The sequence below is a fragment of the Notothenia rossii genome (assembly GCF_949606895.1).
Source record: "Notothenia rossii genome assembly, chromosome: 12".
In the NCBI taxonomy this organism is placed as follows: Eukaryota; Metazoa; Chordata; class Actinopteri; order Perciformes; family Nototheniidae; genus Notothenia; species Notothenia rossii.
Genome location: NC_136911.1, coordinates 13728341 through 13740407, shown reverse-complemented (window position 1 = coordinate 13740407; position 12067 = coordinate 13728341). Strand labels below are relative to the sequence as shown.

The window sequence follows — 12067 nt, the reverse complement described above, 5'->3', positions numbered from 1 at the left end:
TTAACGTTTAGATATTTAAATAATGATACCACTATAGGAACATGTGGGAATCCAGGCTTATCCTTCATTGTCTAGGGACCATGCATGACTTTATTCCTTTCAAGTAGAGCATGAAATGTAGATTTCAGGTATTAGGTAAATACCATAACTGACTTTCTGATACAGTGAACACTTAAATAAGTAATATGTCAAGATTAGACTGCTTTAGTTAATATTTTTGAATCACCTGACTCTGAAGCTGGCTGCCACCAGCTTTATACTGAGGTTCAGCTCATTTTTTAGCTGTTCAGCAACTTAACTGTTTCACTCTCAGGAGTCATAAGGTGTAAAAAGGTGAATATCACACTTATTAGTTGGACAAACACAGGTCGAAATTATGATAATGTAGCTCTCTACATGTGTCCCATTGGCAAATCTTGCTAACATATTAGCCATATCAATTTGCTACCACTGCCCTCAAGTGGACACAAGGAAATGGTTTAAATGTACAGAGAAATGGAGGCATCACGTTTTGCAACAGAGGCAGTCCCTAGATGTACACACACACATACACACACACACACACACATACACACACACTGAAGGATTATTTGAATTATTTGAAGTATTAAAGTAACGTGTCATGGCAGGAAAGTTAAATCTGGTATATTCATTTTAATGTCACCTTATATATATTCATGTGTGTTAAATTTGAAGGGACAAAGTATATTTTCCCTCCCCAATATATTGAGGTGAAGTCTTTGTGTTTAGAGAAGGATGGGAGCAGGGGACATCCTAATTTGGGGATAGCTCCAAGACTCTGGAATGTTTCCCTCATAAAAGAAGAGTGTGCGTTACACATGCTTGGGGCAAATGTGTGTGTTTTCATTGCAGTATATATATGTGCTGCATGATTACTGTTCAACTATACCTCTGTTCTTATTCTTTCATGTGTGGGTACTAAATGGCTACAAACATTGTGGAGAAATTAGCTTAAACATGTTTTATTACTCTATATGAAATGGAAGCAGCTTTTATGATAGGGACGAGAGAGCATTTTCAGCATGTCAATTATCAGGGAAATCTACTTGTTTTCAATAGATGTGTGTGGTTAATTACTTTGTATTAATAATAACAGTATGTGTAAAGGAAGCTGGAAATATACAATGTGAAACCTTTTATTTGAAGTAAAGATGTGAACGATAGCTCAAACAAATGGAAAGGCGGTAGGACAAATGAGTGTGTTCTCTATATTAGGCCTGTGTGAAGTTTGACTATTTGAAAAGCATCTCTAATACTGCTTAAGAGCACAGGTAATGTGTTCCTCGTTATTATTGATATGAAAGTGATTTACATGTATTACGTATAGTTAGCCAACTATAACAACTATATCTTAAAACATACTTTTAACTTGTGTGTGGCAGCCTGAGGCGGGAAGATGGACACAGGGACAAAGGGCCATAAAGGGGATGTGTGTGTGCTGGCTGCAAGATGTGAAATAAGATAAGGAAACGTGTTGTTTAGAGCAGGTTCGTACCTTCGTCAAACTTAAAGAGACTTTTTGTTTCCGGGTTTCTTCTGCTGTGTCGCACTGATTGGGTGCGACAGGCCATGTGTTGGTCTCTCCCAATAAGATGACCTCTGGGGGAAAGCACGCACACACCTCCTCCTGTGTTTTAGTATGAAAGCCTGTGTTTTCCTTTGGTTCGCGCTCTTGTTTTTGACCGGCCGTTCCTGAGACCTGTCTCACACGTGGTAGAACCTGAGCCCGGAGTACTCTGCAGAGTGCTTCGTGATTCCTTTGTATTTGTATTGTTACCTTGTATCATTAAAACAAGATTATTGTTTCACTTGCATTCTGGTGTTTCTTAATCCCTTCCTTTTTACGAATTTACCCAGTTTATCAAACGACACGCGGAGACGAGGTTGGTTTTAAACATCCTCCAAATCTCCAACAACACACAAACACACACACACACACACACACACACACACACACACACACACACACACACACACACACACACACACACACACACACACACACACACACACACACACACACACACACACACACACACACACACACACACACACACACACACATATTTTGTATCTTTTTCATACACTCACGGCCTGATTAAACATCTTCTGAGAATATATTTCCCACATCTGCATGATTGTATCGCTCGAGAGGGAACTGAAGTGCGCGCGAATCCACCCACGGGGCGCGTGCATGGTTTAATCAGAGGGAGAGCGAGAGAGGGAGAGTTGTTGAGTCCGTTGTGACTTATCTATCCTACTCTGCTGCTGTAACGGGCCGGCTGCGCACACACCTACACACACTCCTCTCTCTTTGTCACACACACTCATTCGCATACATACTACTACAAGGGAACGGTTTCGGAAGAAAAGAGGGGACGAGACACATGTCAGACCGTATCGAGCAGGGGAATGTAGCCTACCGGAGTTCGCTGCACACACGCACGGACTGTCCCGCACTGAAGGCTGCGCCGCGTTAACGGGACACGACTCCGGGCTGAGCCACGGGCGGGAGGATCACACCGGGATAGTGTTATTAAGGTGTCATCTGGCTGCAGAGGGAGTGAGGCAAGAGGCTGACAGAGCTTTGTTTTGGGTTAACATCATCGCTCAGGCGCAACGGAGAGTCGGCGCAAAGTTTTCCTCGATGGCGCTGGTGATGGAACAGGTGAGCAAATGGAGCACGAGTCAGGTGGTGGACTGGATGAAAGGTAGGCTACAGAAAGAAACACTCGCATGCCTTTAAGCTAATTATACATTCATTATCAAGCATAAACGACACACCTGTAAGACGGACGTGTGTGTGTGTGTATGCGTGTGTACTAGTGATGAGTCTTTCGCGAACGATTCGTTCTTTTTGAACGAATCTTTGAAGTGAACGAAATGAACTGATTCCTCCCACAAAACGATTTGTTTGTTTGTTCCGCCAAAAGCTAAAGAGATGCAGTTCGCGAACAATGAACTTAAAGAACTACAGTTCTTTTATGTTATATCCCTTTCTTTCAAGAGGAGGGTCGCGTTAGGGCCCCTCCAAAATACTGGATGTTCCATCTACACAGAGTTGGACTCAGTTAGACAACCACCACAAATACAGTACTTTACTGTTGGACTCAGTACTAGTTGGACTAGTAGGCTACTATGAGGTTATTTTACTGCGTACTTTTTCAGTTATTCTCTGTCAAACTCCTGTGGCAGAAAATCCTTTTATCTCTCATCAAATATGGCAGAAAACATGCAGTTTGACAGAGGATTAAAACTGTAATCAGAGCCCTCTCATCTGAGCTCCGTTACACACACACGCACACGCACACACACACACACACACACACACACACACACACACACACACACACACACACACACACACACACACACACACACACACACACACACACACACACACACACACACACACACACACACACACACACACACACACAGGGGCTGCACGGTTTTGAAAAAAACTGACATTGCGGTTTTTTTCCCCCTGCGGTATATATTGCGTTTTTTTTTGTTTTTTGCGACCAACATTTTATTGTTGTTGTTTTTTTTTCGACCTCACAAAAGGGATTTATACAGATAGAAATTATATAGACAATACAAAAAGAAAAGACAAAGAAAAATATATAGGGAATCCCTTTCCCATGCCACCCCGTCCCTCCCTCTTCCCACCCATCTTGCCATTTCACAGAAAATCCTACCTGAAGTTTTTTAGCAATCGTCTGAGTTCATCTATATATTATTTATATTATAGCATAACAATTTATAGCATAACAATGTATCCACATAAGATACATTCATACCTTTTCTTTTGATATTGCGTTTTTTTCAACTATATTTAACCGGATGAAGGATTTTAGTCACGGACGTCTGGATCTTAACTGGTTGACTCATCAAACCTTAAGTCATGATCTAACATGTCATGATAATGCAGGTTGTTTACCCTCAAATAAGGGGGTTCATCTGTGAATCAAGAAGAGTGGTGTCTAGAAGGGATCCAAGAGATTAAACGTATTACATTAAACTAGGAAGCTTCATTTTGACATTAGGGAATTAACATACGTGACAAAATAGGTCATTTAACTTTTTATTCCACAATGAAAACCTTTTTTGTGCAAATAGCAGCAAAGTAGTGGACATCTTTTAAACAAAATTATACAAATAAAATTAAGAACAGCTATACACCAGCTCCCTGAGTGGTTTACAAAATTACAACTTAAAATAAATATAATTTGTCATAAAACAAATAACTTTAACTACTACATAACAATATCAACTTGTGAACCATTTTGTTTTACAAATCTTTTTTTAAATCAAAATGTCTTAGCAACAGTCAATGCAAAGTAAAACAAAGTGTTCTTGGTCATCATGGCTAGCCTAAACAAATAAAGATCTGCTTTCTTTCTGAACAGAGCACCTAGCAGTTAAATCAATCTGAACATTTATTTTTCACAATTTCAACTGTTGCATAATGTAGTCACATATAATAATTTGACTTTTTAAGCCTGTATGCATTGCTCAATCAGGCTTAGGGGTTTTTGGCCAAGAATACTAGTTTATCCACTAATGCAAGCTTGAGACAAGAACGTTGGCAAGTGACAATGTTGCCACTTGTACTGAAATGCCTCTCTGAGGGGGCACTTGTAGCAGGTATGCATAGGTACTTGCGGGCAAGCTTGGCGAGTTGTGGAAAGACTGCTTTGTGCGTTTTCCACCATGCAAGTGGATCTTCCTCTTTGTCTATTGAAGGTGTTAGCGGGTAGCTGTTTAACTCTGCTTCCACAGCATCCTTTAGGTACTGAGAGGAATCGGCCTTTGCTGCAGCTTCGCTCTGTTTAAAGAAACTTCCCAAAGACCTCTTGCCTTTCTTTGCCTGGGACGTGCCAGCCACTTCACACTCCACTTCAGTGCTGCAGCTTGCAGCTGCAGTCTCCTGGCATGTCATGATTGTCGTCATCATCTCCGATGTCACTCTGGCCTTGACTTGGGGCTTGCTGTCTGCAGTGATGAAGTCCATCTTGAACCGGGGGTCCAAACAAGATGCCATATCTAGCAATGATGCAACTCTAGCAATGATGCTACTATTAGATACTGTGTTTTTAAGTGGCGATGGAAATTATTTGTTGACCCTGCTTTAAAGGATAGTTTGCCTTTACAAATGGTGCGCTTTATCACTGCCTGGGTTTTGGTTGAAGTGCATCCAATGCTGCTGCGTTTGGCTCATTTTCCATTTGTGCAACTAGCCTATTCTATTGGCTCTGACGGTTAAAAAGAGATTCACCCGAATTACCCCAGGAGTGCAGCCAGTGACGCGTCATAAAACCAGGAAGTAAGCTGCTGGTTCCCTCGACAAAAAGCAATGGGATTTCTGCACAGGGTTTTGGAAAATAGCTGGGAATAAGGTCTGTGGAAAACAAACCTGTTTGATAAATGCACGTTTTGTTCAGCCGGATAATCTCCACATGTCTACCCGGGTTTTAGGACGCGTCACTCACTGAACCACGAGAAGCCAACTCCGTCGATCAAGCTGGCTGAAACGTTCTCTCCCTCTTCATCTCATACTCCCTGTCACTCTCCTTTATCTCCTCCGGTGACTTTCTTTTATTTGAAGATTGTTTTTTGCACGGCGCTTGGCCGTTTACCGGTGGTATTAAAAACATTTTGGCGAGTCTGTAGTGAAGGAACGCGCTCACGGGAGCCTGCTCGCGCTGCGCTCCGCAGCAAACAGCTGTTTGCTTTTCACCCAACAACGACAAGCGACTCACGAAACGCTATGTTGTTGCTTTGATAAACGAAACAATTTAACAAAATTGCTATTCAAAATACCAATACCACAGGAAGAATTTTTTTTTAAAGAATATTTTTTGTGGCCCGAGCGGGCAAGTGGAAAGTACGTTATGCTGGCCCGGGGTGTCTAAATAGTGCTTCCGGGCCAGCGGGCCATTTATAATGTCGAGCCCTGAGATGTATTATCCAACCTAATTTATGTTAAATAGCTCAGTTATAGTGATGCCAACACTTTTAGTACAAGCTCAACTAAAAAGTTATGTTAGGTTTGACATAAAAGGGACTATGTGAAGGTCACGCAGCAGTTTATAAAGAGGTCTGTCTATAGGCTTACTTATTTTGGGGGCAGACAATAGTGCCAACATTTAACACACATCTTTATTTTAACACAACGCTAAGATGCCTCACAGATCTTATCACAAAACCCAGCCTCATCAAAAGTCCCACACTCAACCTAAACTGAGAAAATGACTAATAATATGACTAATATTAGACATCATTGTTATTCATCATGTCTGTTTGTTGCATAAAAAGCAGGTCAGGGATTTTATTGACTCACACGCTTCAATAAATCGTGATAAAGATGTATTTACATGATGTTCTATTTCTCAGAGCCTCTTCGTTGGATGGGTTATCGGCAGTGCTTGAATTGGAATAAAAAAGGTGCCAGTACTCTAAATCAGCAACAAGTATTTGGCACAAAGTCATAGTATATCCTATAATGCTGGTGGGTTTGTCTCTTTACTGTATACTTTAGAAAGGCTCACTGTACTTAAACAAAATGACTCAGGGTGCATCTGAGATTAGAGGGGGTGCAGTGGTAAAGTGCAATTTTTATAAGTGGGGAGTGGACCTGACACCCTCTAGTCTAGGGGGGTCCGGGGGCATGCTCCCCCGGGAACATTTTTTTTAAAATATTGAAGTTAGATGCATCAATCTGGTGCACTTTGAGAGCAAAATGAAGAGATATATGGATACCTCTCAACATACATAATGAAACAACTGTAAACAGATTAACTTTTTCTTTATGGATATAAAAGAAAGTAAAGCTTGACTCCTACTAGCTGGTTAAATGACTCCTCGTCCCTGAGGCCACTACCAGTTTTTTGTGCCATTTTGCTGGATTTATTTGTCAATAGCGTTGCTGCACAAAGTGATAGCCCTCTAGTTTAAATCTACTACCCAAAAAGAAACATATGGAGATGGGTTACTATTTAAAAAAAATTGCAAATCTATTTGGGAACAGTGGGGCCGGGCCTCAAATCCTATAGGGGGGTCCGGGGGCATGCTCCCCCGGTAAGATTTTATTTTAAATGTTGGACTTAAATGCATCAATCTGGTGCATTTTGAGGGGGAAATAAAGAGACTACACCCATATGAAACAAAAATGTATACATTTAAATAATCATAAAATCATAAGTACATGGCCATAACCAATAACATACAATATCCAATATGAAAAAACATTGAAACTTGTTTTTTTTTTTTGTTTTGGTTCATTTATAGTTGTGAGTGTGTCTGGGCTCCTGAATCGGCCTCTCCTGTCTCCCTCCTCTCCCCCCTGCTCCTCTTTGAGGCAACAGCAAAGACTAATTTTAGCTCTCAACAAGTTTATCTTACCTTTTTTCACCGAGTTAACATTTTGTTTGTATTATTCATGCATATTTTACTAATCACTACCCCCTCAAATGGAAATATGTGTTTACATAAACGGTGACTGAACCGTTTGAGACCCACTGAGATAACTTAAACTAAGTTAACTATCAAAAGACTCAGAGAGTAATTTACCTCACCAGAGCTGTAGTTATCAGCCTCTCAGTCTGACAGCAAAGGACTCTCCCTCTACCTTGTTGTTGAAACAGCTCCTTATATCCGTTAGCGCAGCTAGCTAGCACCAGATGCTAACAACAATACACGTAACCGGTGCGCGCGCTTTCTCGCTCGCTCGCGCCACACATACACCAACACACACCCTCCCGAGCTTGAATGACACACAGAGACCAATCGAGGGCATTAGTATGATCTGTATGAAAGTGGCAATGTCGGCAGGCCACGTCATGTAGACCAGGGGTTCCCAACCTTTTTCACCCAGGGCCCCCCTAAATGACTCCAGTTGGAATTTGCGACCCCCCAAAACTTTGAAACTTTAATTATCGCTGTTGCTGATCTGCCCCCCTGCCCGATCTGTACTGTGCATGTGCGAGATGGTCTGCCATACTGGACAACTCCGTACGGCAACCCAACTAGGACACTTGACACAGTGGCGTTTGGCAAAGCACAAAAAGAAAATGGATTTAACTTCTGTTTGGCAGTTATCATACTGAATAAATATTTACTGTGAATGTATGCAAAAATGTATGACATATAGCTGTCTAACAGAAGTTAAATCTATGTTTCACTTATTCTGACAATGTACTTAACCCCAAATAAAAGAACCCAATAAAAAGAGTTGTTAAATAAAAGTGAAGTCACGTTGTCATAACAATAACTCATCTCTCCCGGTTTTTTTGTGTTCTTTTTCTGCTTTGCCAAACGCCACTGTGTGAAGTGTCCTATTACAGTTGCCGTATGTAGTTGTCCAGTATGGCGGACCATCTCGCACATGCGCAGTACAGATCGGGCAGGGGGGCAGATCGGGTAGTGACAGCCGTGCCTGGTAACAGCGGAAAGTTTAAAAGTCTCAAAAATGCTACAACTACTGTCACAAACTGGATGAATGTGAAGTATTTCATTAAAGGAGGATGAAAGCGTAATGAAGGAGCACTATTGGAGTGACTTTATTGGTTATTGGACTCAGGATTAATGAATTTGGATGCCCGCTGTATCAAGAAATTAAAGGACGGCGCAAGTGGAAACAATTCACAAAGGGATTCAACTGTTTAAAACACATGCTCAAAGTAAGCCGGATTTTGGCGATGTGTTTGTGTGGATTAAAAAATCGTAAATAATCTACAAAATGGAGGAGACCGATCTGATCGGAGCAACTGTGACAAATAATCCAACTGAAACCGGCACTTTACGCGCAGAAGAAACATTTATATTAAAGAAAAAATGATACATTTCTGTCTTTGTATGCTTTTATTAGCTACTAACTTGCAAATGTATGCATCATATTTATTTAAAATGTCGAAGAACAGGACACTTCAAAAGAATATACTATGTCTCATAAATAAATGGTAAGATGGTTGCATAGGCCTATATAAAAAAAATTAAAAAACTGGCATATTAAACAGGTAAATCAAATGCTTGTCTGCCATGGAACAGGTAGCAGAGAGAAGACGAGGTTCAAGTAGGTTCATTAATGTGAACCTTGGGCTTGTACGCCCGCAGCCAGGGATGGAATGTCAGGTGTAATGTGAGTGACAGCCAGTCTAAAGTCGTTGTGAACGTCCAGTGTGTTGCGTGCTTTTGTCTTGATGGCAACAAGTGCGCTGAAGGCTGTTTCTAATAGATATGTCGTACTGAATGGGAGTATAATCCTGGTCGTGGCATGCAGTGTGATCTTTGGAGCGAGGCTTGGTCCTTTGAGAATCCCAAACTTTTTGAATCCTTTTTCCTGGAAGTATTTCTTTGATAGCGAGTCAGCTTGGATGTCGGTGAGCTCATCTTCGCAATCCAGGTATTCCACATCCTCAACTTTGGCAATAAAGGGATCTAAAACCCACAATTCCTTGGAGACATACTCGTCTATGTCAGCGAACCGTGATTGCATTTCCGTTTGCAGTGCGTTCATATGGCGGATGAACTCGCGACGTACAGACACAGGCACCGTTTCAGGATTGTTTTGGGATTGTTTCAGCAGTAGTGGAAACTGTTGCAGCTCCCCCCTCTCCATTTTCCTGACCCTGTACTCCAGTTTGCGCACAAATGCATCATTGGAGAATGTTGGACTCCACGCCTTGCAGACGCTTGTTTGTTTCATTGTAGAGACTGAAGGTGTCGGCCAGGTATGCTGTTTTAATCCAGAATGACTCAGTCACTTGCTCTGACAGTGCGCGGTTACGAGTTTGTAGGAACTCTTCAATTTTTTCCTTCAGTTCTACAAAGTGTGCCAGCACTCGGCCGCGTGAGAGCCAGCGCACCTCGGCTTGCAGGAGGAGGGTTTGGTGCGCTTCATCCTCGCACAAGTCTGCGAATAGACGCTTGTTGGTGGGGCGACCTTTGATGAAATTGACTATTTTAATAACAGTTGAGAGTGTTTCGCTGAGGTCTTCTGACAGTTTCTTGCTGGCCAGGGCCTGGCGATGTATCACACAGTGAAATATTGTGCAGTGTGGGGCCTTTTCTTTCAAGCGACTGTTAAATCTCTTGTTTTTCCCCATCATTGAGGCAGCTCCGTCTGTGCAACATGCAACTAAATTCTCATAGGGAAGCTTGTGGGATGAGAGGTAAGAATCCACTGCAGTAAAAATGTCCTCACCCCGGGTGGTAGTGGTAAGGTTGACTGACATAAGAATGTCCTGCTTCAAATCTTCCCCATCGATATATTGCACAAAAACGATCAGCACAGCCTCGTCGGCTACAGTTGTGGTTTCATCAAGTTGTATGGCAAATGGCCCCTTTCCAAGCTTTTCGAGCAGCTGCAGCTCGCAGTTACTTGCCATCTTCTCAATTCTGTCTTTCACCGTATTGTTTGACAGTGGTACAGTTTTTAGCTTCTCCGCCACCTGCGGGCCGCACAGTTTCTCAACCATCTTAATGCAAGCTGGCTTAATGAGCTGCTCGCCAATGTTGTGCGGTTTCTTTGCCTTTGCTATTAAAAGTGCGCATTCAAAAGAGGCCTCGCTGCCAGCCCTAACAAACGCTGTTCTAATATCCATTGGCTTGTTTGCCTTTGCAAGGTGTTGTTTCTTTATGAAAAAGTCCCGATCACGCCCGACTGTTTCTGGGTGCATGGTCTGTTGGTGTCTCTTCATTTTGTTGGGTTTCATGCTTTCGTTGGCTAGCTTCTCTCTGCATATCACACACTCTGGGCGGGTTTTGTCCGTTCCCTCCATGAAACCGAAGTTAAGATAGCTCTCTAGGTAGGTCCTCATTTTCTTTTTGATTGCAGATGAGCTGTCATCTCCTTTACGTTTTTCAGACATTTTAAGACAAAAATATTCACCTTATGAAGTCGGTCGCTAGCTAGCAAGCGCAGCAAACTGTTATTATTATGAAAGCTGACACAGTAACGTCAATGTTGGGGCCAATCGGAGGAGTATCAGATGAATTTTTTGAATTTTAATTTTAGTTAATCAATTAATTTCTATATTTTATTGTAATGTAGACAAGGCTTTTAGCGCCAATCATGTATTGCGTTACAATATGTAAAAAAAAATGATATTTAAAAATATGATAATGGTATATATTTTTTTTAATTCTAAATATGATATTAGGCCTCAAATCATCTGAGGTCTGGCGGCTACCCTGCGATCTTTGGCGACCCCCCAAGGGGGTCGCGACCCCCAGGTTGGGAACCACTGATGTAGACAGCCAGTCACCCTCTGTGAGGCAGAGTCAGACCCACATTTGCGCTGCGTTGCTTTCACAATATAGACGTATATTGCCGGCGGCTGAGTACCGGCATTTTAGTGCCGGTAATCAGTAAGAAGTGCCGGTACCACATGGGTAAAAATCAGAAGTGCCGGTACTGCGTACCGGTGAGTACCGGCCCAATTCAAGCACTGGTTATCGGTTGGTCATGTGTATATGACATGTGTGTGTGTCTGACATGTGTGTGTGTGTGTGTGTGTGTGTGTGTGTGTGTGTGTGTGTGTGTGTGTGTGTGTGTGTGTGTGTGTGTGTGTGTGTGTGTGTGTGTCTGTGTGTGTGTGTGTGTGTGTGTGTGTGTGTGTGTGTGTGTGTGTGTGTGTGTGTTTGGGTGGATGGTGAGTTGTTGGTCTCAGACCGTCTGTGCAGAACAGCTGACAGACACACACACACCCCCAAGTTTTATTTGAGCCTGCACTCTCACCCTGTTACCGACCGCGTCAAATCTTACGTGTATGACAACACATAGATTTGAGACCAGATACTCATTGGGGATTCCTCCATATGAAAGATATTGCAGTGTTTCACCCTTTGTCAACAACATGGAAGAGTAGCTTGTCACTACATTGAGTCCATCCAGCCTTTAGTTATGCTGAGCTAAAGTTGTTGCTATTTGGGTTTATGAAATTCAGAGAAAAAGTGAACCCTTTGGAACTTCCTGATTTTATGCATGAATTGGTCATTAAATGTGATCTGATATTCATCCAAGTCACAATTATAGACAAAC

The 12067-nt window shown here is 42.1% G+C and overlaps 1 long non-coding RNA gene across 1 annotated transcript in view; it reads left to right on the top strand.

The window, feature by feature from the left end:
- Nucleotides 1–2249: 2249 nt before the first annotated feature.
- LOC307026641 overlaps nucleotides 2250–12067 on the top strand; it is a 43158-nt gene continuing 33340 nt past the window's right edge. The window contains exon 1 of the long non-coding RNA XR_013804422.1: nucleotides 2250–2732. This is a non-coding gene — a long non-coding RNA (uncharacterized lncRNA). The remainder of the gene's footprint in view (nucleotides 2733–12067) is intronic.